General features: G+C 37.8%; 1 pseudogene; it reads left to right on the plus strand.

Annotated features, from left to right (window-relative positions):
* Positions 1-302: 302 nt before the first annotated feature.
* LOC140507699 (interleukin-18-like) lies at positions 303-7,044 on the plus strand (annotated as a pseudogene).
* The last annotated feature ends 15,717 nt before the right edge of the window (positions 7,045-22,761 follow it).

Here is a 22,761-nt window from a genome sequence, read left to right on the forward strand (position 1 = left end):
GTCTCCACTCTGTCCTTGAGATCCTGGAATAATAAAGTACTTGATACTCCCAAGAAAATAGCAACAGGACCAGTCCAGTCCTTCTCTGCAGAAGTGTGGTTGAACCCAGTCCTGATATTAAATCTGAAATGGGCTAGAAGAATGGGCAATATACAGAAGCTAAGTCTGATACAGGAGAAAATGTGATAAAAGGAAAGGAGGGACCACTGTGAGGAAGGAAAGAACTGAGAGGCAGTACAAAACATCAAAAGAATAGTGTTTGCCCTTCAATTGTGTGATCTCCACTTCCACTAGGTATAAAGATGGCAGCTCCAACTACCTACCCAGGCTATGCCCCTGAAGTAGACCCTAATTCTGTCAGCACTGTGAAGCCAGAATGTAAGTAGCCCTTCACGTTTATTTAAATCAAAGTAAGAATTCTATGGGATCCATCTGCATCTGTTCCATTAGAAGGTTGTCATATGTATTCCACTACAACCTCACCTGGCTGTTATGGGGGAAATAGAGTTTTATAAACAGCAAGGTACTATCTTATGTGAACTATTGTAATCAGTCATCATCACCAAGAAAACAAGCATTTATGAAGGTTCTAGACACTGTACTAAGTACTAGGAATACAAAAATAAAAATTAAAACCAGTCCCTACCCTCTCAGAGCTAACATTCTTCAGAATGGTAAGAAGCTTCCTAATCTCGTTGGAGGAGTCCATAAATAAATATCCCTTAAATATTAAATATATCCCTTGAAAATGCAGTTAAAAGTTAACAGTTAAAAGAAATGAAGCAACTTTTTCCTAGGTTCCTTTGGAATAAGAAATTATCATTAATGACACTGGAAAATTAAAGTCAAAGGGAGCTTTATTGGTACAGATTTTTAAAAAAAAAACCTCTCATTTGTATGGTGTATATTAAACAGATGTGTATTTACAGCAGGTGAACCAAAATTTAGCAAGGTCGACAGGCCCATTTGCATCATCTTACGGAATACAAAGGAGCAAGTCCTCATGCTAAAAAATAAGAGAGAAGCTGTATTCGAGGAGATGACTGACTCTGAAATTAGAGGTATGTTTTTTGCTTGAACCAACTCAGTAGAAATCCAACAATCACAGAGCTAGAGAGGACCTTCAGGATCATGTAGTCTAAACTCACCTTACAGATAAGAAAACTCCTTCCTTGGAAAAAATGTAGGTGTCCTATTTCCCAAAGACAATGAGTAACTTGTCCAAGGTCAAATATTAATGATGGAACTGGAATTAGAAAAATAGATGTCCTGTCTTCTGGCTTCATGATCTCTCCACTGTCTTTCCACAGTGGAAAGGTCATGGGATTTGGAATCAGAGGACCAGGTTTCAAATACCAGTTCTATCACTTACTATCTGTGTGATCTATGCCTCTAGGCCTTAGTTTCCTCATTTGTAAGATGAGGAGGTTGGATGACCTCTAAGATCCCTACTAGATCTAAAACTCTGAGCTGCTTTAATTCTTCCCATTCCATTTTATCTCTTAAGTCTTAAGGCCAGGGTCTATGAACTTTTTTAAAAAATAATTTTAACAACTATATTTTGATATAGTTTCCTTTGTGATCCTAAACATTTTATTCATTTAAAACATCATTCTAAGAAGGGGTTCAGAGGCTTCACTAGACAGCCACAGAGTCCATGACTCAAAAAAGATTGAGGACCTCTTCTTTCCCAAACCATAAAAAGTGATAGAAGTAGATATGACCCAACAATATTCATTACAAACACACAAACTTTTTTTTTTCCCCATTACATATTGCTGGGGACTTTATTTAGGAATCTGGAGTTTATATAGCCAGATCATTATATAGGATATAAAATGTAGCCTAATTTTAAAAATATTCTTATTATGGACCTTCATTTGTTACACAAATTTCTTTGTAATAATTATATTAATAAAATAATGGAATCTTAAAATTGGAGGGAGCCTTACTGGTCATCTGATACATTTTTCCATCCTCATACCTAATGCAGGAGGACCTTCCACAATTTTATAGGTGACCATCCAAACTTAGATTTAACACCTCCAGTAACAGGGTGCTTACTCCTTAACATGGTAGTCCATTTTATTTTCTATCAGCTTTATTACAACATAAAGAAGTTATTTTATTGTTGGGCATAATTTTGAGCAGAGCTGGGCTATCTCCAGCTGTCCAAATCCCATGGCTTTTCATATATCTGACCACTGATGGTCTCGGGAGGTGAAAGTGAGGCTGGTGACTTTACACAGCCCTCCCTCACTTAAATCCAATTCACTTGCACTTTCTTTCTTTCCTCTGTCTCTTCCTTTGCTTCTTTGTGACTTTCTGGACCTGGGCTAGCAGTAGCTGAGATGAATATTCATACATCTGGTCATGAACTTGTCAGGACCAATTTTATGTAAGGAACCAAACTAAGAGTATTTCCTTAATGTGTTGAGGGAAAATGTTTGTATATTTGTTTTTGCTACATCTTTGAAGTAAATATCCCTTTGTTAAAAGCTAATTGATGTTAAGTGGTTACATGGAACTAGGGCTAGCCATATAGCCATTGGTTGTTCAAGAAGAAAGACTTTAGAGAAGGAAGATACCCAAAACCCCTCAGAGCATTATAGAACCAGGCTAGAGCCTACATCTGGAAGAGTAAGCCAGAGCACACACGCACACACACACACACATACACTATCTATATACTACATACACACACATATATGCATATTTTTTTAATATATAGTTATTTATATGTTGTATCCTCTTATTACAAAGTGACCTTCCTGAAGCCAGGGACCATGTCTTTGTCTTTCTTGTATCCTGACTTCTTAGTACAGTGACTGAAATGTAGTAAGTCCTTAATAAATACTTGTTGACTGACTTTGTGGCATACACATACACACATATGTATATATATACATACACATATACATACACACATACACATACACACATACACTATAATGTAAACTCACTGAAAGCAAGAACTTTCATTTTTTAATCTTGGCATCCCCCGTGCCTAGAAATGTTTGTTGATTGATTAACTAGATAGCATGCCTTTTATGTCTTTATCAGTCATGAATCAAAATATTTAACAGAAAGGGGCTGAGGAGAGATCCCTGTGAGAATCCCTAGAACTGCTTGTCCCTTTACTTTGACACTCACCACATTAATCGATAACTTTTTGGATACCATGATTTAATCAGTTACGAAATCAACTGAGTCATAATTCTGCCCATCCATCTTATTCACAATGATATAATAAGAGATTTATCCAATAGAATAGGAAATCAAGATACTCTATATCACAGCATTCTTCTAGTATACTAATTTAAGAAAGGAGCAAGGGGGAGGAAGGAAAACACACATTTGTTGAGGACCAAGCACTGTGCAAAGCACATTACAAATATTAACTCATCTGATCCTCACAACAGCTCTGAGAGGTAGGAGGCATTATTACCCCCATTTTACAGTTGAGGAAACTGAAGTAGAGTTTAAGTGACTTGCCCAGGATCACATAGCCATGAAAGTATCTGAGACTGGATATGAGCTTAGGTCTTCCTGACCCTAAAATTAACATTCTATCCTCTGCATCACCTAGCTAACAAAAAAGGAAATGAATTCAGTTGGGCATGACTTCTAAGTGAATATAAATTATTTTCTGGATATCACTGTTCTCTTTCTAAGAGCTTAAAAGCCTTCTGCTTAATAACAGATTCTAAAATTTTGCTGGGGATAGATGTCAAGATTTCCATCTTGTGGGCAACTAGATGTGTGTGTGTTCATCCTTCATTGCCGAAGAAGACCATGCCATTCAAGCTATTCTTCAGAGAACGCAACTCTGATGGACTGACTATGTTGTTTGAATGGGCAACTAGAAAGTATCATACTGGACATAGAGTCAAGAAGACTTGAATTTAAATCCAGCCTCAGACCCTGAGTTGTGACCCTGAGCATGTAAAAATCTGTAGCATCAAAAACAATTCTTTCAAATAGGACTGTAATTTTATAAATGTTTATCCTCAGACAATGCATCCCAGACTCAGTTTATGATGCAGCATTATAAAGACACTGACCCCACATGTCTGTTGGTAGCCTTCTCTGTGAAGACTCCAGAAACAATTTATACTATGTCCAGCAAAGATAAAAGCCTCTTTTTTAAGGTAAGACTGATCTTTCATTTGTTCTTAGTTTTTACTTTGAGGAAAACCTATAGAATTTTCTGTTCTCCTCCAGAGAAGGAAGAGCCAGATGCAGAAAAGGATCATCCAAAGTCAAAAAGCAACATCAGCACCCATTTCTGAACCAGAGCCATCACAGAATAAGTGTATTTAAAATCACTATGTTATTTTAAGAAGATAATAATATACAGTAGTAGCTTCAGGAGTAAATTTTGCTTCTCACCATTAATTTTGATTTGGGGTGCTCATTTACCCATTAGCTGAAGCTAAGGACAATTAGCAAACTAAATGTGCCACAGAAAAGTGACCTGAGGGCCAATAAAGCCACATAAGAGATTTTTGAAGTGCCAGGCCCAGGGATGGAGGAGCCTGGGCAAATCCTATTATGACTGAGGGGAAATAGAGATGAGAGGAACTTCAAGACTAAGCTTGAAGGGGGAAGGAATATTTAATGACAACTGACATCTATATAGGTCTGAGAGTGAAAAGGCTTTTTCTATCAATTATCTTATTTGATAAGATACAGACACAGCCTTCTAGAGCTAGAACTTAAACTCATCCTGCACACCTCACCAAAATGACATAAGAATAATAAAAGCTGATTTTCATAACAGAACTGCAAGTTTTCCTGAAGGCTTATCTCATTTGAACCTCACAACAACCCTTCAAGGCTAAAAGGAAACAAGCATTTATTAAGTGTCTACTATGTACCAGGCACTATGCTAAGCACCTCATGACCATAACAATCCTGGGAAGTATTTGCTATTATAATCCCCATTTTACAATTTAGAAAACTAAGGTTGAAGTTAAATGATTCGCTCAAGGTAACAGTCTAATAAATGTCTGAGACTGGATTCAAACCCATGTCTTCCTGACTGTTCTGGAACTCTATCCATTGTACCACCTAACTGCTTAGGTACTACTGGTATTATCATCCCCTTTTTACAGATGAGGAATGGGAGATGAAGACAGTTACTAAATATAACAGACAAGATCTGGACTCATATTCAGCACTCTATATCACATGGCCTCTCAGTGATTCAAAAACTCAAAACTAATAGTTTAAGGATTTGCCTAAGGTTCCACCAAAAGCAGGTGGGAAATTAGACTCCTGAAGTCTCCTGACTGGTCCCATTACTTGGAACTTATACCACACTGCCTATTACTCTGCCCCTCAAAAAAAATACAGCTAAAGGGAGATTCCTGGAAGGATGCAGGGATAAATCATGCCTTTTCAGTATTGGGGGAAGGATATGTATTGATTGTATGTGTATATGGGTACTTGTCACTACATAGTAAGGAAATTGATTGCAAGAAGCCACACAAAAATCAGTCTCTTTTCCTTATAAGAAACCTTTGCTGGTAGATGGCAGAGCAAATCTCCTCTTTCCTTCACAAGTTGTCCTATAAGGTCAGCTCCAGTCAGTCAAAAATAAGTTTCCCCTGGATGAGTTATCCCATTCTTTTCATTCAATTTGGTTTCTAAGATCACTGTTCAAAAACAGGAAGAAAAGAAAGGAAAGGAAACAACTATAGTATGGGTTGTCTAGGAAAATATTTCTTCTCCAAGTCTTTTTATTTTATACGTTCAAAAACATTATTCTGAAAAGGGTCCATAAACTTTTAGCACTAGACTGCCAAAAGATTCTATGACAGTATAAAGGGTAACAATCCCTGGTCTAGAATATAGGGGAAAATCTTGGAGGATGAAGCATTCAACATAAAAGATCAAGAGAGTCCTAGTCTAAATTCCTCATCTTATTGATGAAAAAACTGAAGAATGAAGAAGAAAATTAATTTGGTCAATGTTATACCAAAAGTCAGTAGCAAAGGATTAGGACCCAAGTCTATGGAATCTTCCACATCATATGGTGCTCAAGGTCTTCAGGTCACAGAAGGTCAATTACTGTCACCAAGCATAGGGCATATAAAGTTGATACAGAATTTCCCATTGATGTGGTGTGAATTCTTTGCTCATATGATGAGTTAGTTACCTGGAATGAATGACCTGAGATTACTAGATAGGGAGCTCTCTAGAGAGCAGTGAGGCTGTGAAGACTAGGCTGGGCTGAAGCTAGCAGTAAGACACTATTTGAAAATTCCTCAGGCCCCAGCCAACCAAGGAGCCTTGTCTGAAGGAACTATTGCCTTACTGGAGCACTGTCTACCTGGGAAGAGATGAGGTATCAGCCAGGTGGGAAAGGGGAGGTTGGGCATGTCCCAGAAAAATAATCAGGTATAAGACTCTTCAAGAGGATGGAATCACACATGGCTATAAGAACACTCACACATGTGAAGATTTTTTTCCTAGGGAAAACCCCAAGGATTCTTAATCTCTTCAGTGTCACGAACACTTTTGGTAGTCTAATGAAGCCTATGAACTCCTCGGAATAATGGTTTTAAATACATAAAATAAAATGCATAGGATTACAAAAGAAACCAATCATGTTAAAATAAAGATGTAATTTTTTTCTCATTCAAATTGCCAGAAGCTTTGAAATCTATCCACAGACTCTTGCATCCCTAGTTAAGGACCCTTCTTCTAGAGTTACTCTTTGACCCAGTATAATCACTATGCATGACATCCAATCCTTCTATGGACCCAATTAAGACCTTGCATATTTTCTATTTTTCCCTCTAGGAAGGTGCTGCTCCAGACAATATAATTGGTGAAGAAAAAGATATCTTATTCTGTGAAGAGAGTCTCATTGGCTATAGTAACAAGATGCATTTTAAGTCTTTATTATACCCACAATACTACCTGGCATGTGAAAATGAAAATGACAAGTCTTTCCTAATTTTAAAGGAAAGGGATCAAACCGAAGAAGAAGCTACAGTGTTCAAGATCCAATATTGTTAGAAAATTGGCTCATAGAGTAATAGAGATTTAGGTCTGATAGGACTTTAAAGACAAGTTGGGGTCCTTAACCACTAAAGGTCAATTTAAAATGCCTTTAGGGAGGGAGGGAAGAAAAGAAGTTGGAACTCAAAGTTTTAGGAACAACTGTCGAGTACTGTTTTTGCCACTAAGAAATAAATACAGGTAAAGGGGTATAGAAAGTTATTTGGCCCTACAGGACAAAAGAGAAGATGGGGACAAGGGCAGAGAGGGATGATAGAAGAGAGAGCAGATTGGTGATAAGGGCAATTAGAATGCTCGGTGTTTTGGGGTGGGGGGAGGGGACAAAAGGGGAGAAAATTTGGAACCCAAAATTTTGTGAAAATGAATGTTAAAAGTTAAATAAATACATTTTAAAAAAAAAAAAAGATCCCTTCCAGCTCAGAAAAAATAAATAAATAAATAAAAATAAAATGCCTTTAGTCAAAATGAAATTATATGTTTTACGTAACTGCATACGTATAGCCTATATCTGATTTCTGTCTCAGAGAGGGGGAAAGGGAGGGAAAGGAAGAAGGGATAGAATTTTATACCTATTTAGATAGAATGTTAAATAAAAATGTTAAAAATTTGGGAAAAAAAAGAAATTATAGTCAAGAACTCTGGGAAAATTGAGTAACAATATAGAAGAAAATATATTTAGATCTTTCAGTGTTACACTAGAACTAGAAATAACAAATTTAATTTCAATTACATATAAATAAGAACAGTAAGGCTAAGGAGCTTATCCATGTTGACAGAGCTAGTAAATACTAGAATAGGAACATGAACACAGGTCTTCTGACTACAATTCCAACATTCTCTCTACTACAATATTGTTTATCTCCCAAAGTTGGCATCATCCATCTTGAAGTGAGAATCCAGAGTTTCCCAAAGCCTGAAGAAATTGAAGAGATCTAAAGAGACTCCCAAGCACTAAGAGAATGAGCCTTTCCTCTTCCTCTCTCATCAATTCTGCCTTGCTTCACACAGGCACAGGGTATTCATCTCCACCAATGAAAAGAAAATCCTATAGCCAATTTGTTTGGGATTCAGATTACATTCAGAAGTGTTACTGTGGTGGAGAAGAAATATAGACCACCAAGTCAGAAGGAAAGAAATGCTAAGTTCCAAAGGGAGATCACAAAGCTAGTATTGGAGGCATATATTAGTGATGGGATTTAAACAATCCAAATAGCTACTAGAACTCTCTCTGTGAAAAGCAGAGCCACTAGTAATTTTTTTACTTGCCTTAATAATTATTTCATTTTTTAAAAGTTGGAGGAGACAATGATGGGAGATATTATTCTAGAAAGGGTTGTGGTTTTTGTTCTTCATTCTCAAAGAAGACTATGAGACCAGGGAGGTAATGACATGATTTGTAATTGAACTGGATTTAAATGAAAAAGGGCTGTGCAAAGTCACCAGCCTCTCTGTGTCCTCCAGAGTCATCTAGGTCTAGTAGCCAGATAGATCAGGATGACTGGAGATGGCCCAATTCTGGACAGGATTATGACCAACATAAGGAACCAATTGTCAAAGTAGAAAAGACAGAAGCCTTGTAAGGAAGTGGTCACTACCCTTTAGAATGTGTGACAGATAAGCTAGAGAAAGCAGTCTTTCACAGACGTGTCCCTCAGCAAAACTCCAGAGTGCTAGGAAACCAGATTAAAATCTAATTGGGAGATGTTCAACAAAATAATAAATATATACTAAAAGATAATGTTAACTTGTGGTTTTCTAATTCAATATGCCATCTGTAAGGATCTGTTTCCAACTGAGCTTGAACTTGACACTACAAATCTACCACACATTGGATTTTTTTTCTATTTTTTTCCTTCTCATATTGCACCCCCAACCCTCTGCCCCAGGAGAAAAAAATGGGGGGAAAGCCTTCATAACAAATAGACAGAGTCAAGCAAAGCAAATTTCCTCACTATGTTCAAAAATGTATAGCCTATATTGCACTTTGAGTCTATCCTCTCTCTGTCAGGATGTGAGCATCATCTTCTGGACTTTGGTACCTTGGTTTGTCCTTGAAATGATCAGAGTTCTCAGATCTTTTGAAGTTATTTTCCTTTACAATACTGTTGTTCTATAAGTTATCTCAGTGTAACTAAGAAAGTCTCAGATCTTACCCAAGGGGAAAATTCCCCACAGTATCTAATATAGCAAGCTGAGGACAGAGACATGATAGAGATTGCCAGTTCTTCTCCTCTTCCTAGAATCTTTCTCTTCCTCTGGTGACCTGAAGAGAGGTTAGCAACACCCATCTTCTCTATCAAAGCTAGAAGAACTCAGGATCTCTTGCTTTCACCAATCCCACTCTGCACCTTGTGCAGGTATGGTCATGGATTTCTACCAATAAAGAGAACATCCCATAACAATGGGCTTTGGAGCTTGACTTATACTCTATTATATCCAGCCCTTCATTCTAGCTGCTTGAAGAGCCTATTAGATCCTGTCAACTAAGGTATTGGAAATCTCAGCTTTGTGCCGTCTATAAATTCAATAAGCATGCCATATGTGACTTACTACAGAGCACTGATAAAAATGTTAAACAGAACAGGGAAACAGACAAGAATACTGTTGCACAGCAGTAGATACTTCTCTCCAGGCTGATATCAATCCATTCATCAGCTGGTCATTCAACCAGTTCTGAATCCACCCAATTATACCATAATTCAGCCTACATATCTCCATCTGATCCCAACCACACAAATATTTTGAGCAACTTTGTCTAATGACTAGCTAAAATCCAAGTATGCTGTTTATGGCACTTCTCTGATCTGCTAGTCTTATGATGTTGTCAAAAAAAGGAACTGAGGCCAGTCTATCATAACTGACAATCTAACCTATCTCACAGGATTGTTCAAGACTCAATGAGATCATGTATATAAAGTATTTACAAACCTTAAAATATTAAATAAGTGCTAGTTATCATCATCCTTCTTATATTTCCTACCTCTGTTGCTCTTTACCCAAATGCAGTCATGCTTCCCTACTTTGGGTTCTTGGATTTCATCACATGAATACATATTCCAGACATACAGTGTTAACCTCACTCTCTCCTTTCCTATTTCCTGTTACTAAAATCACTGTTGGATTGCTACTGCAATTAATTCTAACAGTTTCTTATCCTTAATGACTCACATATATTATTATTCAATGTTCCTGTAGTTATGATAAAAATATGATTCCTTTCTCCCACAGTTTAATTTCACCAGGTTATAATCTAAACTTTTTCTACTTACTGTTCATTTTCTTTTTCATTGACTTTTAGATAATAAGAATAACAATAAACAAACATATTTGCATTATCAACTTAAAAATCCTTTCACACCCTAACACTGAATGATTCTTTGATCCTATTTTCCTCACAAGTTTAGTCACTGAACTTTGTAGTTCTAATTACATCTTGACAATCTTTCTTTAAAAATCAGTTTGATATGGAAGTTTTGCATGATTTCACATGTACAATTGCTATCATATGGATTGCCTTCTCGGTAGGAGAGGAGCTGGAGAATTTCAAGAATCTGGAATTCAATTTTTTTTTTAAATAAAGGAATGTTAAAAATAAATAATAAAGTTTTAAAATGGGCAAAAACAAAATATGTTCAAGTATAGCCAGACTGGAAATCTGAGCTTATAAAGAACAACAACGGACAAACTGTACTAGAACCCCATGATTAAAAACTTAGCTCAGTTGCTTTTAAGTTGTGTTCAACACTTTGTGACCTCATTTGGAATTTTTTTGGCAGAGATACTGGAATGGTTTGATGAAAACCACATGATTAAAAATAAATTCTTTCAAACTAAAACTGTCATATGACTAGACCTTCCAAAAGTAGCCCCAGAAGCCTAAATAAATGTCAGGTTGAGTAACCAGTGGGTGGGTAAGTGAATGTCTTGGGGGGGAGGAGGGAGAGAGAAAGGAAGTACGAAATAAGTTGAAAATATCTCTTCCTGGAATTCCTGGAGACTTAGAGTATAATTGATGAGACCATACATATGTATCCATAGAATGACCCAGGAACAATACAGTGCCATCTGTGAGTAAAAAGTATTATGATAAAAATGGAATGCTTATACATACCTGAGGAGACACTGGGGAGTGACTGAAAATATAAGTTTTCAACCCTCTAACATGAGGTTTCAACTGTGGACCCTGGATCTATTTTCTACCTGCCAAGACAAATAAGAGCTTTTCCCTGCTCTGACTTGTAATAGTTCCAATGTGCCCTAAAAAAAAACAGATATGGAAAATGGGCTAGTTGCTAACTCATAGGTGTAAGACAGAGAGCAATGAAATTCAATTCAATTAAATCCAACAAAACAATTATTAAATGCCTATTGTGCATAAGAGGGCAGTTAAGTGGATCAGTGTATAGAATTCTGGGCCTGGAGTCTGGAAGAATTTCTCTGAGTTCAAATCTGGCCTCAGATACTTGCTAGTTATGTGATCCTGGGCAAGTCACTTAACCCTGTTTACCTCAGTTTCCTCATCTGTAAAGTGAACTGGAGAAGAAAATAGCAAACCACTCCAGTATCTTTGCCAAGAAAACCCGAATTGGGTCATAAAGAGTCAACATGACTGAATGATAAATTATGTGTGAGAGGCAGATAGGGAGGAGGGACAGGAGAGCTGATCTTCAAGCCAGAAAGATCTGGGTTCAGATCCAACTTCTGCCACATCCAGGTTGTGTGACTCTGAACAAATCACTTAATCATTAGTGCTTTAGGCAAATCTATTAAGACTCCAAATTGCACCCAAGCTGCCAACATGCACTGGTAGAGAGGTTACACCCCTGGGACTTCCAATGAAATCATAGGTCCAGTACCAACCCCTATACTACTATGAGCAAAGTATTGTGCTAGATGCTGAAACTGGACTGTGGAGTTATCTTGTAGCGCATTAGATCCTTGCAATAACCCTGGAAGATAAGTGTTGTTATTATCTCCATCTCATAGATGAGGAAATTGAGTCAAACAGAGGTTAAGTGACTTGCCCAGAGACAGCTAGTCAGTGTCTAAGGCCAAGGTTCTATTTATTGTACCACCAAGCATTTTATTCCTTCCCAAAATCAGCAAACTGAAAGGAAAACACACTCACATTGTAGTCTGGAATACAATCATTAAATGAAATTGGAATTTAACAGATACAGTATCCTGACTCTTGGTCATTTCAAACTCCATGAAAATGTGAAAATGCCCACTCTTCCCAGTACATGTAAGTGATGTTTCAGAAAAACTCAGTCCCATGTTCCACTTTCACAGTCAATAGGAAAAAGGCAAGAAAGAGTCTTGTCACCATCCATGCTAGTTCCCAGTAACATGGGAAGCAGATATTAGAGAATTTAGGGTCTGAAGCTATCTTGGTCTTCCAGGATGGTTGCCTCCTGTGTTCCCCAGTGCAATTTCTGTTCAGCTCCCTAGCCTCTCAGTTCACCAACCTCCTAAACCTTCATGACTTGCATCTTCATTCCAACTCAGCCACAATACACAATACCCTTAAACTGACCTCCATCTACAACGTTCCATCTCCATGATCCAGAGCTCCAAATTTCTTTCTGACCACAGCTTCCTATCTTTCTCAGTGTCCTTTAGTTTCACTCCCCTTATGTCTATTCTTATTCACTATACCCTCCACCGCTTCCTCTTCTCCCAGTCCACTACCCCTGTTCTGGACTCACTTCCCTTTCTTCTGTGGATCCTAACGTTGGTTTGTTCAACCAAACATTTATAAGCTGCCCTTGAATCCCTTTCCTCCTTGTCCTAAATTGGTGAGTGAGTTCCTAGTGCCCAGAGGTCAGTTTCTTTTGCTGGTTCGCCCTTTTGTTTCTCTTCAGAATTGTTTGCATTTGTGTCATAAATACTTCACTCTTGAAAGTTTTTCATTCCTTTCGGGTCAACTTTCCTATGTAATTTTATCCCACAGAATCCTACTCATCTTGAACCCTTTGATATCCATTCTCCCAAAATCTAGGGCATATTTCAGACTATACTCAACTTTTCCCATCATTACAAATTCTAAGAGACAGTGGTTACTTCCCTCCAAGATTGCCAGTTCAGCAACCAATTTCTCCTCGTCAGTCAAAGTGAAGTCCAGAATAGCAGTTCTCATTTTCACTTCCTCCACCTTTTGAAGAACAAAATGGTCATTTTAATAAATCAAGAATTTACCAGAGCTCTGCTTTTGCTAAAGTTGGAGATGCCTAGATAATTGAAGTCCTCCATCACTACCATATCATGAGTTAAAGTAGGTTTATGATGTTTCCTAAATTCCACGTCTATTTTCTCTTCCTGTCCTAGTAGTCTGTACTACATTCTCATGGCAGTGCTGCTTCTGTTTCTTACAGAATGACAGAAGTTAAGAGTTAGGATTTCAATATACATACAAAAGGAGAATTCCCAACAAATGATATGTTATACCCTTCCTTGAACCTTACCCAAATGTTTTCCACCCTTAACCAAGTCCTGGATTTCCTCACAAGAGTAAATCTTAATAAGTAATATTGTCCCTACTATACTATAGATAAAAATCCATTCTATTACAACTGAATAAGGTACACCCTCACCAGAGGTCCCACCCCACACAAAGTCTCATTCATTTATAAGGTCAAATATGCTTCCTTGTTTTAGGATCTCTAAGCATACTTAATTGCCCTAACTTTGGAATTCCTATTTCTATATACATTTTATAGCTGGGTCTCTTTTTGGCCATGATCTCCTATGAATTATTGTTCCTTTCTACGGATTTTCTTTTTATTCTATGCCTGATACTTTCTGTGACTATGTGACATGGTCTTAGAGTTAGGAGGAATTATTTTAAGTCTCACTTCTGACATATACTGTCTATGTGAACCCTGAGCACATCACTTATCTGTCAGTGTCCCAATCACTAGAGACTATCTAGCTCAAAAAAAATTTTTTAAGTTAATTGCATGCATTTTGTTATATTTTAAGTTTCAAATTGTCTCCTTCCCTCCTCATCCCACTTGAGAGAAGGCCACCATTTGACACAGACAGCAAGACAGATATATAACATTGTACTATGTATACTTCTATTTATCAGTTCTTTCTCTAGAGGTGGATTATATCATCCTTCATAGATCTTTTATAGTTGATTTGAATATTTATAGTACTCAAAGTACTTAGTCATTCACAGTTGTTCTTCAAACAATATTGTTGTTACTGTATACAACACTCTCTTTGTTCATTCATCATTATTACATGCAAGTCCTTCCATGTTTTTCTAAAACCAAACCAGCTCATCTTTTCTTGTAGCACAGTACTATTCCATCACAATCATATACCACAACTTGTTTAACCATTCCTCAGTTGATGGGCATCCTCTCAGTTTCCAGTTCTTTGCCACCACAAAGAGAGCTGCTACAAATATTTTAGAATGTATAGGTTCTTTTCCTTTTTCCCTGATCACCTTGGGAAACATACCTAATAGTGACACATGTGTTCGTCCTTCATTGCAGAAGAGGACCATGCCATCAGAGAAATAATGACATGAGTTGCACTTGACTTTGTTTTGAGTGAGGGAGAGCTGTGCAGGTCACCAGCCTCACTTCTCCTCTAGAGCCATCTGAATCCAGTGACCAGATATTCATCAGGATGACTGGAGATGACCCAGGATGAGGTAATTGGGGTTAAATGACTTGGCCAAGGTCACACAGCTAGTGAGTGTCAAGTGTCTGAGGTGAGATTTGAACTCAGGTCCTCCTGACTCCTGCACTGGTGCTCTGTCTGCTGTACCACCTAGCTGCCCCCCTGGGTCAAAGGGTATACACAGTTTTATAACTCTTTGGGCATAATTCCAGATTGCTCTTCAAAATGGTTGGAACAGTTACACAATTCACCGTGTCCCAATTTTTTCACATCTCCTCCAACATTTGGCATTTTCACCTTCAATCATTTGAGCCAATTTGATAGGTGTGAGGTATTTTAAAGTTCTTTTTTATTTGTATTTTTCTAATCAAAAATGCTTTAGAACATTTTTATGTGGTCATATATAGTTTTTACTTCTTCACTAAAAAACTACCTGTTCATATCCTTTAATCATCTGTCAATTGGGGAATGACTCATATTCTTATAAATTTGACAATTTTCTCCATATCTTTGAGAGGAGATCTTTATCTAAGAAACTATCTAGAAATTTTTTCCCCAATTTTCTACTTTCCTTCCAATCTTGGCTACATTGGTTTTATTTGTACAAAACCTTTTTGATCTAATGAAACTAAAATTTTCCATTTTGTGTCTCATGATGCACTCTATCTTGTTTATTCATAAATTCATAAGTCTGATAGTTAATATGTTCCATGTTCTTCTAATTTTCTTATCATATCTCTCTTTATATCTATTGCATATATTGCACATATCCACTTTGACCTTATATTGGTAAATGGTGTAAGATGTTGTTCTATACCCAAGTTCTGCCAGACTGTTTTCCAGTTTTCCCATTAAATTTTACTAAATAATGAATTCTTATCCCAAAAGCTTGAATCTTTATATGTCAAACACAAGGCTGCTATAATCTTTTACTACTGTGTATTCTATGTCTATTCTGTTCCACTGATGCATCTTTTTATTTCTTAGCCAGCACCAGATAGTTTTGAGAATTTACAATATAGTTTAAGATCTGGTACTGCTAAATCTCTTTCCTTTACATTTTTTTTCATTATTTCCTTTGATATTCTTGACCATTTATTCTTCCAAATGAATTTTTTCCTAGCTCAATAAAATAATTTTTGGTAATTTAGTTGGGATGGCATTCAATAAGATTAGTTCAGGCATTTTTAATATATTGGCTCTGCCCACCCATGAACAATTAATATTTCTCCAATTACTTAAATCTGGCCTTATTTTTATATAAAGTGCTAAATAATTATGTTCATGTGGTTCCTGGATTTATCATGGCAGATATACTCCCAGATATTTTATATTGTCTACAGGTATTTTAAATGAGGTATCTCTTACTATCTCTTTTTGAAGGGTTTTGTTGGTTATATATTAAAATGCTGATATATATGTGGGTTTATTTTATATCCTGCTACTTTGCTCAAATTATTGTTTCAACTAAGTTTTTAGTTGACTCCAGGATTTTCCAAGCATGTCATCTATCTGAAAATTAATGTTTTGGTTAACAGACTGTTTTTGGCACCAAATGTTGTGAAACCTTTATAACTTTTAGAAAGCTGTAAGAAATTTTTTTAATGTTTGAATAAAAATTATGAATTTATTTTCAAATTAGAAAAAAATTTTTTAAAGAAATCCTATACTTTGCAGAGAAGGTGCTAACATGACTTAGAAGAGAACTTCTGACTTCAAGGCACTTATGCAATAAAATCACTCACCTGGTCTAAACTTTCTATCCCATTTGACAGAGATAGATAGATGGACAGATGGATGGACAAACGGACAGATGGATGGATGGATGGATGGATGGATGGATGGATGGATGGATGGATGGATGGATGGATGGAGATGCCCTTTTCTCTGTGCCTCCCATTGTAAGTGCCTTTTTGCCATATTCATAAGCTTAGAAATGAACTGTATTGGACTCCTTAGATGTATTACATCCCTGGGCAAGTATCTAGATTCTAAGCTGTGATCCAGAAGAAATCTTGGTCTTGGAACCAAACTTTGTTTTCAGATGTGTTCTCCATAACCAACAACAAATGACTCCAGGTGACCTTTCTTTCACTCTGTGCCATAACTCACCCTGGAAGGCCTTACCATTCATACATACTAATTAGGTCAAATTTCCTACTACTAGAATCTCTGCAGTCTGCTCCTCAAATTGTTTGCATGCTATCTCCCCCATAAGACTATGAACTCCTTAAGAGCAAGGACTGGTTTTTGCCCTTTTTTGTATCCCCAGAGCTGGCACGTAGTAGGGCACTTAATAAATGGTGTTGACTTAAATTCTGTTTGCCAATTGTTTGTCTCCTCAATTTTTTGGAGATAGTCATCAGGGAATCAAGAAGGTCTTTCTCAATTAACAGTTAAAACTTGCTTTATCCAGTCACCTAGGCCAGGGCTTCTTAAACTTTTTCTGCTCGCAACCCCTTCAGTGCTTCCTAGACCACTATTTACTGAACCTGTTTACAAGACCTCTTCTTATAAGAGCTGAGTAGGAAAAGGGTTGTATTTTGTGCCTCTCAATCAACCAATTGTGATAACATTTACAAAGAGAAAGAAAAAGGAAAGCTTTTATGATACAAAGAGCATTTGCTAATCTAAATAAAGTGAGACAGTATTTTGATATGACTAGAAGCATCAAAACAGCATGTGTGTTGGTATGAAGTATCCCATTTACTTCTGGAAAAACCATCACTTTCAAACACCAAGAATCAAAATAAACTCTACTCTGAATAAGAGCCTATCAGGGGTGAGGAACCTGCTGCCTTGAGGCCTCTAGGTCCTTGGGTGCTGCCTTTTGACTGAGTTCAAGTTTTACAGAACAAATCTTTTTAAGGGTATTTGTTCTATTAAGTTTGGATTCAATCAAAGGGCCAAACTTGAAGACTTCAGAGGGCCACATGTGACCTGGAAGCTACAGGTTCCCCACCCCTGGCTCTACCCAATGCCCACTGCAATATGAAATGGCTACTTCCCCAAAGGATGCTAAATGCCGAAAAGAGCTGTCCAACTCAAAGAACCAGCACTACTCCAAAGCAGAACATGCCTCGGGTTATTCGTTAAAGTAGAACCCTCATTCTCTCAAGAGATCAAAAAAATTCTGCTTGATCCTAGACTATTTCTCTTTATTAGCTTCTCAATCTGAGTTGATACTCTCATGCTTACTCATGTTTCTGGACCAGACCCTACCTCCCCCAGCTCTTCTCTTTGTCATTCTGTTTTATAACTGATCCCTTGCTTTGATGACTCACCTGGCACCTGACCCTTGACTGAGCAAAAATGTCCAAGTTATGGCCCCTCCCTGCTCTCTAGCTTAATAAGTCTCATCATCCTTTTCTGTGAGGGATAGTATCAACCCCCAAAATCCAGGTTATAAATTAACAACTTTTTTAGCTTATAACAGTACTAAGATGTTCTGAAAATACTGAGAAGTAAAATAAGAAGCAGGTAAATATTTCTTTTAGAAAAGAAAATTTTATAGACTTTATATTGTTAAATATTTATTTCTTTATTTTGCTGACTTTCTAGAAGTCTCAACTAAAATCTCAACTTCTGCAAGAAGCTTTTGCCAGTCTTCCTTAGATTATCTTCAATCTATCCTATACCACATCATCCATACATGGAACCATTGGCTACAACAAATGGAGAAGTTTTGAATTCTGTGCATAAGTTCACTTACCTTGGTAGTGTACTTTCCAGGGACGTACACATTGACAATGAGGTTGATGCACACATTGCCAGAGCTAGCTCAGTGTTTGGGAGGCTCCAAAGAAAGGTTTGGGAGAGAAGAGGCATTAGACTGACTACCAAACTGAAGGTCTACGGAGCTGTTGTGCTGACCTCACTGTTATATGAATGTGAAACATGGACAGTCTACCAGCGCCATGCCAGGAAACTGAATCGCTTCCATTTGAACTGTCTTAGGAAGATTCTGAGGATCAGCTGGCAGGATAAGGTACCAGACACTGAAATCCTTGCTCTAGCTGAACTGCCAAGTATTCAAACTATGCTTCAGAGAGCGCAACTCCGATGGGCTGCCCACGTTGTTCGAATGCAGAATGTATGCTTGCCAAAAATACTATTTTATGGAGAACTTGCATGGGGCAGGCTATCACATGGTGGCCAGAAGAAACAATACAAGGACACTCTCAAGGTGTCTCTCAAGAACTTTGGATTGGAGTGTGCAACATGGGAGACACTGGCACAGGACCGCTCACCATGGCGTCCCCACATAAGAAAAGGTGTTGTGCTCTTTGAGCAAAGCAGAATTGAGACAGCACAAAGTCAACATAGAGTGCGCAAATTTGAGGTATCCACCCCAAATATTCATATGGACTATCTGTGCCCAACCTGTGGTAGAGCATTCCAAGTTCGATCAGCCACAGTCAGACACACTGAAATTTCACTTTACAATGGTGATGTCATTTTGGTCCTCTTCAAAGATGAAGAACGACAACCACCACCACCACAACCACCACCAGATTTATCTTGGTGGTAAGCAGTTGTTTACATGTTATCTCCATATTAGGTTGTAAGCCCCTTAAGAGCAGGGCCTGTTTTTGTTTTTCTTCATATGAAGCCTGCATACAAAAGCCTCCAACTCAACTGGTTCTTCATTCTGTCTGTGCATGTCCAGGTAGGGGCAGCTAAGTGGTGCAGTAGATAGAGCACCAGTGCAGGAGTCAGGAGGACCTGAGTTCGAATCTCACCTCAGACATTTGACACTCACTAGCTGTGTGACCTTGGGCAAGTCACTTCACCCAATTGCCTCATCCTGGGTCATCTCTAGTCATCTTGATGAATATCTGGTCACTGGATTCAGATGACTCTGGAGAAGTAAGGCTGGCACAGCCCTCCCTCACTCAAAACAAAGTCAAGTGCAAGTCATGTTATTATTTGTCTGATGGCATGGTCTTCTTCAGCAACAAAGGATGAACACACACTATGTCCAGGTGAGGGAGGAAGGATGTTCTATGTCTCTGGCAGTCAATGCACACTCCTCACCCAGATCACATGCAGCCAGCACCTCTGGTTTTGCCGCTGCTTTGGTCCGTTACATGTTTTCTCTTGCTTTAGGCAAGGGTAGGTATGGAATAGATTAGGTAGTGTTAGTGAGAAGATTTGTACTCAAGTTTTCTGACTCCAGAACCAATTCTCTTTCCACTGTACCATGCTATTCCAAGACTCAGCACCTAGTATTTAGCTCTCCACTCTCTACATTATCCCCCTCAAAAAGTGTTAGGAGCAGGAATTGTTTTTGGCGTTCTTTGCATCCCCAGTGCTTAGCACAGGCCTGGAACATAAAAGGCACTGGATAAATGTTTGCTGACAACTTCAAGCTCAACCCCCCTCTATGTAGGTAACTCTTAGATGTAGATTTCTGAATCTGATCCTCTCAATTTCAGCCTCACATTTCCAGCTGCCTGCTAGACTTTTCTACTTCACTTTTCCATTATCTCTAACTCACTTTCCTCAAATCAGTCTACTCCTTATTTTTTTACTTCTGTTCAGTTTTACCAAATTTTCATCATGTCACTCCTCTACTCAAAAATCTCCTCTGCCTACCAAAAAAAAAAATCAAACTCCTTAACTTGGTACTCAAGGCCTTCCACATTCATGGTCCAAAAGAGATCTCCACTTATTACTCCTTTACCTGACCCTTAAGCTCTGGCTAACCTACTCTATCCATCATTCCTGAAACACTTACACTTCAGTCTCTCAGTATATGCTCATTTCATTCTCCCTGATCATGATGTTCCCCAATTCTATGCCTTTCAAAATGTCATTCATCTTTCAAGGCCTCATTCTTAACCTATTCCATAAAATCCACCCTGACCAACCCAGTCCAAATTGATTACCTTCTCTAAAATCCTGTAGCTCTTAATGCCTATACTTTTATTTAGCACTTACATATTCCCTTTTTTATTATTATTTATGGGAGTTATAGGTGATAAAACTAGGGAGACAAGCTGGGTGCCAATTACATAAAGACTTGAATACTGAGCTACAGAGACTGGATTTTTAGCTTGTAAGAAGTAAGGAGATATTTATCATTGTGGTCTATAGCTAATTATTTCACATTTCTTATCTCCTTGCTAGTTTATAAACTGAGAACAGAGGTAATGTCCTTTATTTTTTTGTATTCTTCATAGTACTTAATATAGTATCCTGCATACAGAAGATAATAAATATTTCTTGAATTATTTTGTTCCTTAATATTTTTTAAATACATTCTTTCATCAATGTGGGATTTCCTTCACATGTAAAGTGATAATCTTCATCATTGCTGTGGCCAAAAAAAAAAAAATCAATACCACCCCTGCAGTCTTCTCAACCTGTAATATCCCTCCACACAGTCAGTTCCTCTTCTATTGGGGAATTCTTTCTGGAGCATCCACTTTCTGAAGGGGCTCAGACCACTTCCTTGTCCTATTCCCTTCCTGGTTGGGCTACTCTCAAACTTCAAAAACATTCAAGTACCTTCATCTCCCTGTGCTTCCATCCCCCTGCTTTTCAGTCCCCTCTGTATGTTTTCTCCCCCCATTAGAATGTAAGCTTGTTGAAAATAGGACCTTTCTTTCTGTTTGTATTTGTATCCCCAGAGTTTAACACAGTAAGTGACACACAGTGATCACTTTCTTCCTTCCTACTCTGAGAGTTTCAGATAGTGAAATGCAAAAATGAGATAATGAGGATTTAGTGGGTATATAATGGGACAAGAGACAATATCCATGAATCAACATAAGGGAGAGGCCATACTACAGTATGTAAACTACATCTGCAAAAAGCCTTTAACAATACATCAGTTTTGCCCACCAGATCATCGCTAAATTTTCCCCTCTGCCTGCACCTCTCAATGACTTGTTGAGGCACTGGAGATTAAAGGTACACTCAATCTCAACACCCAGTTTACTTCAGCTTCCATCTTATTCTATCTAGTCCTGAACAAACAGTCAATAATAGAGGCCCACATAGACTAAAGTCCCCACAACATCCTGGTCCTTGATGTACCTCTCCCACCAGCTGATCTAAGCAGTCTGACTGGTGAAAAGCGCTCATGGGAAGAGTTACTTACAAAAATGGCCTCACTTATGGTGAAGAATTCTCAAAGAATCATACAACTCATCATCATGCATTCCAATCATAAAAATCTGGAACATCTCCAGAGAATTACCAGTAAAAATAAAACTTAATTTACCAGGAATTATTTTTTTAATAGATTGAACTTCACTATTGCCTGCATTCCAAGATACCAAAATCAGAAGGCTGATACCCTCAAGATCATCAGCTCATTCACCTAATGGATTAGCCAACCACTCTACAGACTAAATTCTGTCATCACTCAGTCTCAACTAGACCTATTAAATCTGATCTACAAGCAAAAGATTTTATAAAATGCCTACATACAAAACCCAGTTGTCTGCATTCTATGAAGGTACACCTGAAGGAGAGTCAGTGTCTGAAGGGTTCCTATACTTCCATTCTTACCTGTATGTTTTTCCCAGCAAAGTTCAATGAGAAATATTCCAACTTTGCATGATAGCCTACAGACAGGTCCACACTGTCCTATTCAAGACCTCAAACACTGTCACTTTGTACTACTGGTGGTATGTCTAGTCCTTTGAGATATATACCACGGGGATTAAGCTCATGGACAAGTAAGATTGCTGCAACTCCTGCCAATGTCCCTCTGCAAGGCAAGAGTGCTGTGCTGACATAATCCATACCCTAAGTGACCATCACACATATATTTCTTCTGAAAGAAGATTACACAATAGAGAAAAACAGTATCATGTGAAAAAAGCCTTGGAAGAGTGTACTGAAAAAGTTGTAGAATATGGGACTCAGGCTAATGTGGTTATCTCTCGCAAATGTGTATTCTTACAATCAACCTTGTCTGAAAGTACAGTTGCTTCTGACACCTGTAAACTAAAAGCTAACCAGTCAGTCAGGTAGAGTACTAGAACACCAGCATCAAAGTATTTTGCTCACAGTATAAGGAATAAATAAGGATATCTTCATAATTAGTTACTACTCTTTGGGTCCCCCAGTACTTGAAGC

Source organism: Notamacropus eugenii, chromosome 5 (assembly GCF_028372415.1).
Source record: "Notamacropus eugenii isolate mMacEug1 chromosome 5, mMacEug1.pri_v2, whole genome shotgun sequence".
NCBI lineage: Eukaryota > Metazoa > Chordata > Mammalia > Diprotodontia > Macropodidae > Notamacropus > Notamacropus eugenii.